This window comes from Polypterus senegalus, chromosome 12 (assembly GCF_016835505.1).
Source record: "Polypterus senegalus isolate Bchr_013 chromosome 12, ASM1683550v1, whole genome shotgun sequence".
Classification (NCBI taxonomy): domain Eukaryota; kingdom Metazoa; phylum Chordata; class Cladistia; order Polypteriformes; family Polypteridae; genus Polypterus; species Polypterus senegalus.
The window spans coordinates 26,483,761-26,501,182 of record NC_053165.1 but is presented as its reverse complement, the minus strand read 5'-3'; positions in this window follow the sequence as shown (position 1 = coordinate 26,501,182).

Below are 17,422 nucleotides of genomic sequence, written 5' to 3'. Positions count from 1 at the left end.
CATATACACTATGACTTAAGAACTTTAGAACAAAAAAAAAAATCTGACAAATAAGAGGAGACCATTCAGGCCATGAAGCTCGTTTGTTTAGCTAATCGCTCTCCCAACATCTCATCCAGATCCCTCTTGAAGCTTCTCATCGTTTCTTCCTTTAGGTACACATCTTAGTAGTCTGTTTCAGAGTCCCACAACTCTTTGCAGAAAGAAGTGCTTCTTGGCTTTAGCTCTAAACATGCATTCCCTTAATGTCCACCATTGTCCTCAAGTACGTGATTCACCTTTTTGTTGAAAGAACTCTGCTGGATCTACTGTATCAATGAATTTCAAAGATCTGGAGTAGGTCCCCATGGAGTCTTCTTTGCTTGAGAGTACGCAGGTTTTGATTCTGTCTGAGTGCAACATGTCCTTAAATGCTCTGAGCAGCTTCAAGTGCTGCTATGTCTTTATTATATTGTGATGACCAGAACTGCACACAGTACTCCAACGCATAATATCACTCGATTTATATTCAACAGTTTTTATGAAATAACCTAACATTTTATTTGTCTTTTTAAACGCTCGTACACATTGTTAAGACTAGCCGTCCCTGTGGCTCGCCCACGTAGAAGTGAGACAAGTCCAGCGAGGAGGGCCCTGCCTGGTTTCCTACTCCTAACGTCACGCTTCCCTCTCCCCTCGAATTAGCACAAAAATATCGCTCTTGCATGCACACCATGATTCTTAGCGCAATGAGAGAAGTCGCAAAATCAACTGGAATGTTAAAGCAAATTCTAGAAAAAAAAAACAATTTCATCTGTTAGCTAAGAGGAATTAAAGAACTTGCCCCGGACTCTGGCCTCCTCTCCTCAGCCCGCTGCGTCTTACTCGGATTCGCACAAATAAATCAGTACCGCAAGCAAACTATGATACTTAGCGCAATGAGAGAAATCGCACATTATAGAAGAAAACCCAATCTAAATCTAAGTCCATTAAGTAGTTTTCTCGTGAAAAGCAGACAGACAGACAGATAAATGTTGGATTTTATATATATAGAGATGATGAAAACGTGTCAACATAAACCCCTAAATATTTTTGAGAGGTCACTTCCTGTAGGACAGCATCTCTCATCTTATTTTTTATACTTGATGCTCCTGTTGTCCGCGCATAGGACTTTTCTACATTAAAACTACATTTTCCAAGGTTCGTCCAGTTCTGAAGCTTGTACAAGTCTTCTTAAACTGTTTTTGCTGCTTTCTCAGTGTCATACATTCTTCGAGCTTTACTGTCATCTGAGAATTTCACAAGTTTACTAACTAAACCAAAATCTACACAAATGTAAATCAACAAAAGTAACGGTCAAAGGAAGGCCCCTGAGGGACTCCACTGATGACCCCAATCTCCTCTTATGTGTACTCTTGTTCTCCGGTTGGTTAATCAGTTTGAGATCCAGTTTTGGGGTTACCTGTAATGTCTACAGCAGCGTTTGTCAACCTTTAAGTGTTTGCAATCCAAGTTTTCATAACAGTTTTAATCGCGCCTCACTAACGTATTTTTGAAACCCAAATAAAATTTATTGCTATATTTTTTGCTGCCGATACACCGCTACAAGTTTTATTATACCTACTTAACTTTTATCGACATTTATCTAACGCTATATTTATTTTTCTAGTATCAGTTTAAGTAAATTTTTTTGGTTTCAATAGATGTATTTTTCATATTTTCGATTCTTGTTTTCTTTTTTTCACATCTTTCCCCTTTTTTGTTACTTCAGGGCGCGCCCCACAGGTTGAGAACCACCGGTCTACAGCTTCTAGTTTCAGAATGAATGTTCAGTGTGTTGAAATCTGAAGTAACTGTTATTGTTTGTTTTGTTTATCTCAATAATTCTAGTTTCCCGTTGTAAAAAAACAAAAAGATTGATTTTGTGAGATCTTCTTCTCATAAACCTATGCTGGCTGTTATTTAGTATATAATTTTCATATAGGTGCCTTACTAATGTCTTTGTGGTCACTCAAGTGAAGAAACAGGACTTTTTTGGGGTGTGAACACAGCCCTCCCAATTTACTAATAAGATCCAAAACAAAAACTATGCTCAATGGCATGAGAAAAGACGACAAAAGTAAGTACCACATAGCCAAGTGCTGTCTAAACATTTCAGCTCCACCGATGGGTCTTCTGACTTGGAGCTCGTCTCCGTGATGAATGACAACTCCTTCTGGGAAGTCGTCCCTTTCAAGCACCAGGACCAGAAGGGGTGCGGTCGGTTGCTCTCACGGGGCGGTTTCTCGAGACTGTTAGAGGCAGCATCCCCCTTTCACCAGGGTGGTATCACATAGCTGCGAAGTGATAGATGGTGATCCTCAGACATACATGGGTGAGTCTTATTATAATTTCCACAATTTTGACATTCGGTCAGACAACGATATGCCTCTATGTGTGATACCCCAGGTGCCTGCGGACTTGAGCTCATTCAGTTTCCCTTGACATCGATAGTCATAACCGAGATGGACTAAGGCAAACGAGGACCCACGACAACAAATACGGCAACATGTCTCTGTATATATAAAATCCAACGTCTGTCTGTCTGTCCGCTTTTCACGAGAGAACTACTTAACGGATTTAGATCAGGTTTTTTTTATAATTTCCTTAAACATTCCAGTTGATTTTGTGACTTATCTCATCACGCTAAGAATCATAGTTCGCTTGCAGGAGCAATATATTTGTGCTAATCCGAGGCAGATGCTGCAGGCCAAGGGGAGGGGAAACATGACGTCAGGAGTAGGGAGCCGAGCGGGGCCATCCTCACTCACGCACCAGCCTCCGTTCGAGTCGGTCTACCTCTGCGTTTTGGAGTGTACCTTGCCTGCACTTAGTTAGTGACACCTCTTCGCTTATTGATATTTAAAGTTGGTTCTGTTTCACTACTACGTGGGCAAAGCTGCAGGGGGCGGATAGTATTTAACTCTTTGAGGGCTGAATATTTTTTGCAATAAACACAGTTTTCTGAAAAGCATACAACGCGATGGTTTCACACATAGATCAACATTAAACATCTGTTATGGGGTGCTGTGGCCGCTAGTTTACCATCTCTTGTGGCTCAAGCCACTCACAGGGGGCACGACAGCTGGCAGGAAGGCACTGCAGACTGGCTTCCAGGCGCAGTGCAACACAATCGAGTTTGTATCTCTTGTCATTGTAAGTGCCGGTCCTCCCAGGTGAACATTTGCTATAGGCGCGTCACCGACACAAACACATTCAGCACCCCAATCAGCTGATGCCGGTATCTCACTTTCATTTTCAAGCCTGATCTCCAGATCACATGCATCAAAATCAGAGTTTAACAAGTCAGAGTCCAAACACAATGGAGTATTTTGCTTTGTGAATTTGCTTCAATCTCTCACCAGACGTCGATGCCACTTTTGACGTTGTTTGCTCTTCACTACTCACTCGAGTGCAGGGAATCTTGGGTCAAACCAACAAAACTAACTTTCATTCTAGCAAAGTGAGTCGAAACTTGTCATCATTTACAAGTTGATTACCACTCTCAACCCCTGTGGTTGACAAAAGTGGACATCCACCCTGAAAGAGTTAATTAAAGCAAACAGACAGTGCCTAAAGTGTGGTGCACTTCAGACTCCTTCAATAAATAACCCATTAAATAGTCTTGTTGTTGTAACTAAAACCAGTAAGTAAATGAATCCAGTACAAAGTGAAAACCTAACATTGGAGACATAACATCATTTCATTTCCTTTCTTTTTGTCCTCATCAGAAGATCTTTGACACAACCCTCCATATCCCTGGTCTATCCCACGCAGATCTGAACCGCTGTTGGTTTCCACAGTTCCCAGGGTGCCTTGCCCTACCTTCTGATTCCGCTGTGTCCAAGCCACTTGCCACCAGCATGCTCTGGTGGTCTCTCCTCCTCTTGCCCACTACGCTACTCAATGGACGAGACACACACAGAGCCTTCATACATCCCTTGGTGCTGGTGTTCCTCAGATTAGTCAGGATGGCCAATGCTGCCCAAGTCATCCTTCTTTCTTGTACCTTTTCCTCTAACGAGTGCTCTCACGATTCAGAATTAAACAGAAGGTCTCGTTTTCTTTTTAGACTGATGTTACCCTTTATATCACTGTACCCTTACTAATCCAGCTACTGATCCCTCAGTACTCGCATGTCCATAATTCCCCCTTTAGTGGTCCGTGTGCACGTCTTTCCTGCCTGTACCCACGCTCTAATGTCTGAGCTTCACAATTTGAAAACAAGACCTGCTCGAGTCTGCTGCAGACCCTTTACCTGCCTTATCACATTAGGCCTTCTGTCTTTCTGACAATTTGAGATTCTTCTATTATCACTCCATAAATAAAGCAGAGTATGAAGAATACTCGTCTAACAAGTTAGCTTACAGGGGATAAAACATAATCTTCCAATCTTCCTGTCTGTCATTCTCACTAGACCTTAACCTCTTTCTGTGTCTTTCCCCACTGATCTTGCTTGGCCATGATTCCATATCAGCTCTTTTTCTTTTACATTTTATTTCTAAAGAAGGTCCTTCTCATCTTCTCATTTGCCCGTGGCAATACCCTGATCATCCTAATGCCACTTGCCTTCCTCACTGCCTCCAATCGCCTTCCCCAACATTTTTTTCCAGCTGTGCAGTAGGAGCCTAATGAAACTCTCCGATTGAATCTTGCACCAATCCAGCTGTGCCAGTAAATTATCCAACGGCAGGGCTACTGCTCAAGGTCACCGACTCTTCATAGACTCGAGCTGCCGTGGAGGCGGCGGCGGTGGCGGCTATCCTGTCATTACCAGCGTTAACGGTGTCCCATGAGTCTCCACTCAGCCCGTTTTCCGTACCTGCCAAGGCCTGCAGACAATTGGCCTGCATCCTGGCAATCACCTTTTTCTCTAACCTCAGTCCAGTGGGGTAATTGCCAAGCCTGAGTCACTTTGCTCCGACATGTCTTCCAGGTAATTGGCAGAATCGCAGCAGTGTTTTTTAAAAAGCAGAAGCTGCTTTGAAGTGAGTGCATGGCAGCTTGAAGTGTTGTTTTGTGCAGCAGAGAGAAGGCCTCCTGTTGACGTCTCTCCCCAGCAGATCTAGCAAGATGGTACGTCCAAGCTGGCTATTGTTTTTAATTAGCGGCCTTACAACATAGATGGCCAAAGAGGCATAGTGGCGACACAAAAAGCAGTCACCCTGTAGAAAAGACTGCAGTTGAGTAATTATGATGAATAAAACATTTATTTGGAGGTGTAAGGACATTCCTTTAGCAACAGAAGGCCATCTAAATTGAAGTGTGAGGAAAACAGCAGTTCACTCCATTTAACGGGCAATGCATGCAGCTAAGACCCCATCACCCCCTAATGTACACTCACGCTACTCACCCCAATAATTCAACCAGAGGGCAGAACAACATTGCCCATTAGGAAAGCTGACACTTATTTTGACTTTAATTGGCATCTCTGTGTCTCACCAATCAATCTTATGTGTTGAAAATGTTTTTTGGAAGGGATAAAGAGTAGGGGGCATCAAAAAGCAGAATCCATATACAGCACAGAGTGTGCAAATTGTTCATTTTCTTTCTAAAATTCCTCAAAATTAGCACTGGCTAATGGCATTTTGTGTCATTTTTGGTTGTAATGGGAGTGTCAATTATAATTGCAATCGCATGGTTAGTGATAAAACCACTACTAGTGATAAACCACATGGTGCACACGTGATAAAGGGGGGGGTTCTTCATTATGGTTCGTGTCTTATCATGGAACTTTACCTCGACCTGCTTTATAGTTTCCCACGTGTCCAGCGTGAGAGATTTACTAGCTTAGCACAAGCAGAATAAACTGTTATCTTCAGACCTCAACTACCCCTGAATCAGCAGCCCGCTCACCACACTGCTACCTTCTATTGAAGACGTCTCCTCCAAGCCACTAACCCCTGTGGGAATGTGGCAGTGATCCACAGTAGGTGCCCTTATCACCAGACATTGAGTATATTATCATGGTGGTCCTCCATTTGTTTATTTGGTTCATCTATGCTAGATGTTGTTTGTATGAGTGTTAGCCATATCTACTTTAGAGAGCCCCACACATGCAGCCTTATCAGGAGGGAAACTCACCACACTGCTACTTTCTATTGGAGACGTCTCTTCTCAGCCACTAACCCCATTGGGAATATGGCAGTCATGCACAGTTGGTGCCCTTATCATTAGACTTTGAGTATATTATCATGGACGTCCCTCTGGTCATTATTTTGGTCTCCCTACAGTATAGTTACTGCTATGCTGTTTATATAAGTGTTAGCCATATCTACGTTATAGCACCCCATGTGTACAGCCTTATCTACAGGTGGACAGCTTCTTCAAGCACAAAGAGACTTTTAAGAACCGCACAAGCTGAACAAACTGTTATCTTCAAACCTGAGCTACCCCTGAATCAGCAGTCCACTGACCACAATGCTACTTTCTATTGAAGACGTCTCCTCCAAGGTGCTAAATCCTGTGGGAATGTGGCAGTCATGCACAGTTGGTGTCCTTATCATTAGACTTTGAGTATATTATCATGGACGTCCCTCTGGTCATTATTTCGGTCTCCCTACAGTATAGTTACTGCTATGCTGTTTATATAAGTGTTAGCCATATCTGCGTTATAGCACCCCATGTGTACAGCCTTACCTGCAGGTGGACAGCTTCTTCAAGCAAAAAGAGACTTATAAGCACAGCACAAGCAGAACAAACTGTTATCTTCAAACCTGAGCTACACTTGAAGCATCAGCCCGCTCACCACACTGCTACTTTCTATTGAAGATGTCTCTTCTCAGCCGCTAACCCCTGTTGGGAATATGGCAGTAACCCACAAGGTACACTTATCACTATACTTTGAGTATATTATCATGAAGGTCCCTCCAGTCATTATTTTGGTTCACCTTCAGTATAGTTACTGCTAAACATGCTGTTTGTATGAGTGTTGGGTATAGCCAAATAATATCTAAATTTCAAACAATAGAAAATCAGTATTACTATAAAGTAAAATTAATAAAACAGAATAAAATTGGTGGTAGCACAAATGTTGAATCTTATTGAAGGATACCTATGTAAAGGTGCAGATAATGGTGAAGATGAGTCTTTTCAAGTCCGGCTGCAGAGCTGGTTCAGATTGTTGTTGCCAATTCCTTTGATCTTCTCGCACCAGTTCTTCTTGTCTTTTTGCAGCTGTTATCCCAGAACTTAAAACATTAAAAGTTTAGAAGATTAGAACAGTCTAGTCATGAACAGGCCATTCAGCCCAACAAAACTTGCCTGTCCTAGTCACTTAATTCCACCGAAATAACTTCAAGTCGAGTTTTAAAGGTCAATAAAGTCCTGGGGCCTCATGTATAACGCCGTGCGTCGAATTCGCACTATAACATGGCGTAAGCACAAAAGCCGAAATGTACATACGCACAGAAAAATCCAGATGCAGGAATCTGTGTGTACTCCAACTTCCACGTTCTTCCGCTACATAAATCCCGGTCAGCGTGAAAAGTAACGCTCGTGTACGCGCCTTCTGCCCCGCCCCAGCTCCTCCCAGAATTACGCCTTTTTGAATATGCAAATCAATATTACAGCTCTCTGAATAACTAAAATACTGAGATGTATACGTGATATCATTTTCATGATGATAGGAGTTAACGCACGTTATTAAACATGGGTTTCACAGCGCAGTGATTGTGTGCGACCTTCGATGAAATAATTTATCGCAGCAGTACTCAGGTGCAGCTCTAAGCTTGTGGCTCCTTCTCCTGCCATTGTCAATATGGTATCTTATGTCCGTTGCGGACACTGCATAGCCGCCTCATGTCATGGCACAAGCATTTAACTTTTGCCGAAATTTGCCGCTGTGTTTTTAGCTGTGTCGTTACTTTCTCTTTCTGTTTTATATTCAATATATATTGACTGCCCCTGCAGTCCTTGCTTTTCTTTCTCCAAGTAACCGATCGCCACACAATCAGCTCTGTAATAGACATTAAGCCATCTGTAAGCTTAGAGCGCTGATTCCTCAGAACGTTTAAGGAACATTGAAATATCTTTGTAGTACATGTTTAATTATTCTATCCTTCATGCCAGTCCCAGTGAAGAATATAGATTATTTAAATGAAGTTAAAGTTTTATCTGTATAATATAATAAACATATTTTGCTGCATTTCATCTTAAAAATGATATTGTCATCATATTTAAATATGTGTTTTATAAAGTGGCTCAGGTTGTGCGATATTATAACTGTAGTGTAAGTTTACAGTGAGGAGATTGTACTTATAAGTACAAACCGTTCTACAAGGAGCAATTGATTGAGTGCATTTAAAGTTCTTGGGATGAAACTGTTTCTGAACCGCGAGGTCCGTACAGGAAAGGCTTTGAAATGTTTTGCTGTGGCTGAGGTAGCGAGTGCTTGAGTCTGTATCCTGATAATTCTCTTTTCGATCAGCTGCTGCTGTGATTCCCCACTCAGATCCAGTGATATAAATACTCTGTGTGGTGCAGTGAGAGTAATATGATAAAAGATGATCTGCTGTGGCAACTTGTAACAGGAGGAGCTGAAAGAAGAAGAAGAAGGTGCAGTGAGAGTAACAACGCTAAAGCAGTTATGGTATTTGGAATACTATGGCTATTCCCTGAACCATTATATTGTTACAGGTTAATTACAATCAGATGCATTACATTAATAAACAATATGCGGTTAGTTTCAGTGTATTTATAAAGCCGCATCAGGAAAATAAGGTGTAACCACACAGGAACAGTAGCATTGCTTTGACGCTGGGTAGGTTTTATACATCACGATTTGAACGTGGAAAAGTTCTTACGCAACATTTCTGTGCGTACGCACCGTTTATACATGAGGCCCCTGTTGTCTGCCACACTACTTGGTTACTTATTCCAAGTGTCTGTGGTTCTCTGAAGAAATACTTCTTAATGTTTGTGTGAAATGTACCCTTAACAAGTTTCCAACTGTGTCCCCGTGTTCTTGATTAACTCATTTTAAAATCACCGTCTCGATCCACTCGGCCAATTGCCTTCATAATTTTAAACACTTCAATCGTGTCTCCTCTTAATCTTCTTAATTAAATTGAGATGGCACAGCTCTTTTAATCTTTCCTCATAATTCATCCCCTGCAGTCCTAGTATCAACCTCACCGCTCTTCTCTGGACTTTTACTTGTTCTTTTTTGTAGCCTGGAGACCAACATTGCACCCAGTTCTCCAGATGAAGTTTTAACCTAACCTTAAGCCTAACCTTCTTTGATTTGTACTGTACACATCAAGGCACTATATAACCTAATATTCTGTTAGCCTTCTTATTGGCTTCTTGGACACTGTATGGCAGTTGATAGTGACGAGTCCACTACGACTCCTAAATCCTTCTCATAAGGTGTACTCTCGATTTTAAGACCTCCCATTGCGTATTCAAACCTAACATTTAGCACTTTACATTTATTGACATTAACCTTCATCTGCCATACATCTGCCCAAGCCTGTATGCTGTCCAAGTCCCTCTGTAATGATTCACGAATTGTGAAACATCTGCCAATCTTGGTATCATCTACAAACTGAGCCAGCTAGTTATGTATACTTCTATTCAAATCATTTATATATATTAAACATAGGAACAGACCTAGCACTGACTCCTGTGGAACACCATTCTTAATATCAGCCAATTGTGATGAGGTTTCTCAGACCATCACCCTCTGCTTCCTGTGTCTGAGCCAATTCTGCACCCATCTAAAAACATCACCCTGAACTCCCACTTCCTTTAGTTTGATGTCCAACTTCTCATCTTATCAAATGAACTCTCTCCATGTAGATTTAACAATGATTGTGTGAATAATCAATCATCTTAAAACCAAGCTGTTTGTCTATTCTGATATTAATTACTCCAGACTAGAGACATTGAGAAAAAGGTAAACTTTGACTCTTTATTGAGCTGAACCCTTCACTCAATAGCAAATCTGCACTTGTATCAATTTAGGAATGCAAAATATCTAATACAAAATTTCAATAAGTAAAATTATGGCTTGTTAGTACATTTGAGATGAGATTCAGAGCTTAATTAAATTCCTAATAGCAATTTATAGTTAATGCTAATTAATCCACCTTTCGTTTTTATGAAAGTAAACCTGAGTCACACTGTCAAGAGGTTTGTCTGAAATGCAACTGTCCAACCAATGTGAATGTTTATTTTTCATACCGCTTGATTTTCATCAACATCCAGATGGTATTCCAGAACGTCTCACACACTCTTCATTAGAGGCACACCTGGATTCACAAGGAAGGCAATGTCGTCATGCAGGCATTCCAGAGAGAAAGATAAAAAGAGAGAGTGATGGCAGCGATGGTCAGCTGGGAAAAAACTGGAGCCATTAAAGATCTCTTAACATGTTAGAGTATTTCCTCTAGTGATAAGTACAAAAACAACAACATTTATTTATATAGCACATTTTCATACAAACAAAGTAGCTCAAAGTGCTTTACATGATGAAGAAAGAGAAAAAAGACAAAATAAATAATTAAAATTAGGGAACACTAATTAACATAGAATAAAAGTGAGGTCCGATGGCCAGGCAGGACAGAAAATAAAACAAAAACAAAACTACAGACGGCCGGAGAAAAAAATAAAATCTGCAGGGGTTCCAGGCCACGAGACCACCCAGGCCTCTCTAGGCATTCTACCTAACATAAATTACTTCAATCAGTCCTCATGGTATTTAGGGTTCTCATGGAAGAATTTGATGATGATGGTCTTCTGGCCTTTAATCCATCAATGTAAGGACATCACGGTGCTTTGATGAATTGGTGGTGGTGCAGATCGCCAACCACAGAAAACCAGATAAAGAACAGAAGATAAAGTAGGGGTTAGTACGGATTTTGGAGCCACCATGAATAATGATAATTAATTGAATATACAGAGCATCAGGATTTAACTAAGATGAGTGAGTAGTAGTGAGAAGTCAAGCAAAATGACACCTTTAATTGGCTAACTAAAAAGATTACAATATGCAAGCTTTCAAGGCAACACAGGCCCCTTCTTCAGGCAAGATGTAATCATATTGTAATCTTTTTGTTTAGCCAATAAATTGTGTCATTTTGCTTGACTTCTCACTATATTCATAATGGCTAACACGGTACAACACCCTAGTACTCTAATGATGAACAAAGTTGTGCTTTTTGCACAAAAAAAAAAATTGAAAACCAAACGATGTTTTGCTTCCAGTGAAATTCTTGCCATTGACATATGAAGATGGAAGAGTTTACATGCATTAATTTCACACGTGTCTTCCTGTTATTTAGTTTTTAAATGAAGAATGCTAGCAACTGAAAAGAAATTCTAGTGTTGATGGGGTCATTATTGTCTTGAGTATAGTAAGCTTTACTCTATTCATTGTTGTTATGCATCATAATACTCATTATTGCCCTGAATATAGTAACTTGACTAATCAACATGCAACAGGGGTGTCGAACTCCAGTCCTGGAGGGCTGCAGTGGCTGCAGGTTTTCATTCTAACCTTCTTCTTAATTCGTGACCAGTTTTTGATGCTAATTAACGTCTTTAGCCTTAGCTTTAATTAGCTTGACTCAGGTCACTTACTTGTTTTTTCCTTAATTAGCAGCCCGGCAGTAATGAGACATAAAACAAGCAGGACGTGACCAGCTCAACTGTACTCATCAAACAAAATCTGAAAATAAAGATGAAGGTCTCAGTAAGGTTGATCCCTCAGGTTACAAAAACATTTTAGGAGTTCTTAGAAAAAAACAGAATATCAACAGTTTTGGAAATGTCTGCTGTGGCAAAAAGAGAGCAGCAACAAGCCATGGAATTGAATAGTGGGTTTAATTAACAGCAAGAATCAGCTTCTCATTAAGGAACTGGTTGGATTTTGAAGCCCCAATTTAGCTGCTCATCTGTTGGCTTGTTTCACATCTCATTTCTGTTTGGCTGTCATTTAATGAAGAAAAGAATCAATTCAGAAGACTTAATCAGGGCTATTAAAGTAGAGGGGAAAGAAGTTAATTAGCAGTGAAAACTGGACTCTGATTAGGGTTAGAAAGAAAACCTGCACCCACTGTGGCCCTCCAGGCCTGGGGCCTCATGTATAACGCCGTGCGTAGAACTCGCACTATAACATGGCGTAAGCACAAAAGCCGAAATGTGCTTACGCACAGAAAAATCCAGATGCAGGAATCTGTGCGTACTCCAACTTCCACGTTCTTCCGCTACATAAATCCCGATCAGCGTGAAAACTAACGCTCATGCACGCGCATTTTGTAACGCCCCAAATCCTCCCAGAATTACGCCTATTTGAATATGCAAATCAATATAAATCGCCCTTAAGCGCAGCCTTCTGTGAAAAGACAATGGGAAAAGCACGGGGAAAATATAAGAATTTCAGCGAATACCAAGTGGAGGCAAAGGAAAAACATACTATTTGTTCAAATAAACCGTGGTATAATCAACAAAAGGAAGTTGATCGAGTGACATAGCGTGTTGGAGAAACTTGAAAGCTCACATTCACAAAATCGCACAGTGCCGGAAATAAAAAAAGTCACATATCAAAGTTGCCGTGAAAAGAAGAGTTGTAAGCCCACTGTCTGAGTGTCATATGAAAGTTTATTAGGGTACAGAGAAAAAGGCACACGGTGGGGAAAAAGCACGAAATGTCAATTTCAATCTCGACATTTCCACTTTAATCACGTAGTTTATTTTGTCATTTAGTAGAACATTATAAACTTCATCTTAAAATCGTTTAATTAACCAGTTTCTCAAATCACATCGTAATTAAAGTAGCACGTTAAATGCTTTGTTTTGTATTTGATCTTCTACTCGTATGTGATCTATGTGTGTGAATCACTACTTGCTTCTTAAACTGGCTCTCTTCCTCCAACTGGACACAGAGTCCATTACATTCGTGATATTACAGCTCTCTGAATAACTAAAATACTGAGATGTATACGTGATGTCATTTTCATGATGATAGGAGCTAAAGCACATTATTAAACATGTGTTTCACTTCGATGAAATAATTTATTGTCGAAATTTGTCGCTGCGTTTTTAGCTGTGTTGTTATTTTCTCTTTCTGTTTTATATTCAATATATATTGGCGCGCCGCCCAAGAGTCCTTGCTTTTCTTTCCCCAAGTAACCGATCGCCACACAATCAGCTCTGTAATAGAAGTTAAGCCATCTGTAAGCTTAGCGCCGATTCTTCAAAACGCTTAAAGAACATTGAAATATCTTCGTAGTACATGTTTAATTATTCTATCCTTCACGACACTCCCAGTGAAGAATATAGATTATTTAAATGAAGTTAAAGTTTTATGTGTATAATTTAACAAACATATTTTGCTGCATTTCACCTTAAAAATGATATCGTCATCATATGTAAATACGCTTTATAAAGTGGCCCAGGTTGTGAGATATTATAACTGTAGTGCAAGTTTACAGTGGGGTGATTGTACTTATAAGTACAAACCGTTCTACAAGGAGCAATTGATTGAGTGCATTTAAAGTTCTTGGGATTAAACTGTTTCTGAACCGCGAGGTCCGTACAGGAAAGGCTTTAAAACGTTTTGCAGTGGCTGAGACAGCGTTTCCTTGAAGCTGTATACCGATAATTCTCTTTCCGATCAGCTGCTGCTGTGATTCACACTCAGATACAGTGATATAAATACTCCGAGTCGTGCAGTGAGAGTAATATGGAAAAAGATGATCCGCTGTGGCAACTCCTAACGGGAGGAGCTGAAAGAAGAAGAAGAAGAAAGAAGAAGAAGGAGAAGTGAGAGTAACAACGCTAAAGCAGTTATGGTATTTGGAATACTATGGCTGTTCCCTGAACCATTATATTGTTACGAGTTAATTACAATCAGATGCATTACACTAATAAACAATATGGGGTTAGTTTCAGTGTATTTATAAAGCCGCGTCATGAAAATAATGAGTAATCACACAAGAACAGTACCATTGCTTTGACTCTGGGTGCCGCCAGTCTGCAAAACCGAGCGGAGAACTTGCGTACGACAAGGCATGAGGTACCGTGGAAAAGTGCGTGGCTTTACGCCAAGTGTAGGTTTTATACATCGCGATTTGAACGTGGAAAAGTTCTTACTCAACATTTCTGTGCGTACGCACCGTTTATACATAAGGCCCCAGGTGTTTAACACCTGTGCTCTAGTGCCATAATTAATGAGTAGAATTATCTCATGTCGAGAAATAAGTTTCGATATTACATTGAATTATTAAAGAGCCCTAAATCATGGCAACAATTTACTTTTCATACACACAATTTACAATTTCTTGTGTATGTCTTTATTAAAAGGTTCCTTCAAATTGTGTACTTCATGCGCACATTTTAATTTGAAATTTTCCATGATTTACGTAATTCTTTACGCCAGTGGTCCTCAATCTGTGGGGCAGGCCCCCCTAAATGGGGGCACGATGATGTGAAAAAAAGAAAACAAGAATCGAAAATATGAAAAATACATCTATTGAAACCAAAACAAATGAACTTAAACTACATTCTGATACTAAAAAAATAAATATAGAGTTAGATAAATGTCGATAAAACTTAAGTAGGTATACTAAAATATGCATCTATGATATATCATTAATGAAAAAAGAACAAATTGGTATTAATTGGCTCCTTTCAAAAAAAATGTTAGGGGGGCGTGAATAAAACTGTTATGAAAACTCAGGTTGCAAATACTTAAAGGCTGAGAAACGCTGCGTTACGCAATTTGTGTACAGCCAGTGATAGCCACCCAGTCTTCAGACACCTTGCATCTGATCAGCTTTGCAATGTTGGCTGCTGCTGCTCAGAGTGTTGCCCCCATAAGGCAAGATAAATGCGGCCATAACTCATTTTTCAATGTTGTTGTAGCTAATTCCAAAATTAAAATGTAGCCTTATCACGTCAGTATCCATTAGGTTGTCCGTAACAACAACAAACACAGCAGGACTATGCGGAGCGAAGGCGCACACACTAACCAAATCATAGGAATGTTTTAATTATTCTGCATCAAAGCTCACTGTCTGGGTAGTCAAATGGCCTGCTTATAATCTAAATGTAAAGTAATGAGAATTGCTTACTTTTTAGCTAGTTTTAATTAAAACATATGCAGGAATTTCATTAATCGAAGGAACATTTTAATTAAAGTGAGCCCACAAATTAAGCAAATCAAGGGAACGTTTTGATTAAAACATGTGCACAAATTGTAAATAGTGCATGTGAATAGTAAATCGTGCCCACAATGTATTTGTTTTTTTCTAGCAATGTCCTCTGGTGGGCTCCATAAATTATAGACCTGCATTCCAAAATTGTCTAACTGATTAGTATTAATTCTATTTTAATGATGTCAAAAGCTTGGCAGGATGATGAGGTCTCAGTCGTTATGGCTTCTCTTTCAGGTAACAGGAATGCACCAACACAGTTTTGATCTGACAGAGCTTTCCAGCGGTGGAGGACACACTTTGATGACTTCTCTTGTTTTTCAACCTTCTCTATTTCTTTCTCTTTTTTTAGCATCCATTGTCACCAGCTCACTTTTCAGGAGTTATCATGTTAGAATATTCTTCTGCACAACTATGTTGCTCTTATTTGAGGTGAGTGATAGCATATGTACACACAACCGAGTTGCAATACATACTTGAAGGTTAGGTTTTGAGGTCTTGAAACCTCCTCAAGTAAGTGGAATCATTTTTCATGAGGTTGTGATATCACATCTGGAGAATTCAAGGGGTGATGCATGTGTTAAAAGGTTAAGAAGCACTGATTTAGTGGGTTTCACAAAAAGATGAGTCAGAAATTGAAATAAGTAGGAGATCAATTTGCAGTTTTGTTACATAATTAACACCTTATGGGAAATTGTAAATCTCAAATTATGTCAGGAATTTTATTACTGAGAATTCTAAGTAGGCCTTTACTAGTTCAAAACATTATTTAATATGTTTTTTCTCAATACCAATACTGGAAACCTGGATTGCCATTAACAGCCCTTATTTTATTAGAGGTGATCCCAGAACCATTTTAGCTAATGCTGCCAACCCCAATGTCCTTCTACACAGACACTCATGCTTTCATGCCAATAGGAAGTCTGCTTCCTTATTTAACCCAGAGTTGTTACCTCCATTCCTGTCTGCCCTTAAGACAAAATATCCACCTCTCCTCTAGTTGCCCACCTTGGTGTGTTTGTCCACCTTGGTGTGTTTGTCAAGCCAGCAGGTAAAGAAGTGAAACTGTCACAGCTGCCTGCCAGCTGCCGAGCCCTTGTGCTGTGGAACCGCTGCGCCAGGGGACTTCTCGCTGTATCTGTCTTCTTACATATAAATAATGGAGCCCGTTAAACTCATGCTGATGTGCATGCCGGAGCATCATTAACAAGATGAAGACATCTGCAGGATCCACACAACGAACCGCATTCAGGCGAAAAACAGGCAGGGTGAGTTGCAGCAGAGCGGCACAGTTCAGAGGACCAGCTTTTACTTATTTATTTACTTTGGTTAGGCGGTGTGTTGATTAGCACCAAAACCCTAACAAGGAAAGGACTGGCACAGCAGGAGCCCTCCGGAAACCTTTTTTTTATCATTATGTTACTCATGGTCTTTTATGACTGAACTACCCAGGTAGCTTTATGTATGCTAGTCTGTAAGTAATAGTGTGTGCTTTATAGTAAATAATGTAACAGATTCATCAACAAAGTGATTTTGTTTCTTCAAGTAATGCCCAGAATAGATAGATAGATAGATAGATAGATAGATAGATAGATAGATAGATAGATAGATAGATAGATAGATAGATAGATACTTTATTAATCCCAAGGGGAAATTCACATAATCCAGCAACAGAATATGAAAATATACAGCAATATGAATGAATTGTTTTCATGGCCTCACCAATCTGGTGTCATTGTGACATGTTAAATAAAACACAGAGACATGTTTTACAGGATTAGGGCTCCCATGATTAGCCCTTTTAATGATGTTCATCTTTTTGGCTGTCAGATCACTGTAGGTAGGCTTACACGATTAATCTGCTTTTGTTCCTTTGGATTTCAGAGTCACCTTGTCGTCTTTAGCCATTGCAGGACACATTTGATTGCTGTCACTGTATGTAAATGTAAATGATGTAAAGCACTTTGAGCTACTGTTTGTATGAAAAGGTGCTATATAAATAAATGTTGTTGTTGTTGTTGTCACTCGGACTGTCGGAAGATGGCGGGAGGCAGAGGCTGGGGGCTGATTACGGTGCTTTTGGGATAAAATGGCTGTCCTGAGGGAGGTACAGACTTGTTAGCTGACTGTATAAACCTCAACCCACCTTAGAAGAGACAGCTGAGGTATACAAAAACAGGACCAGGAGATCAATGCCAGAGGAGGGCAAAAGACGAAAAGCCAGAAGGAAAACCAATTTAACATTA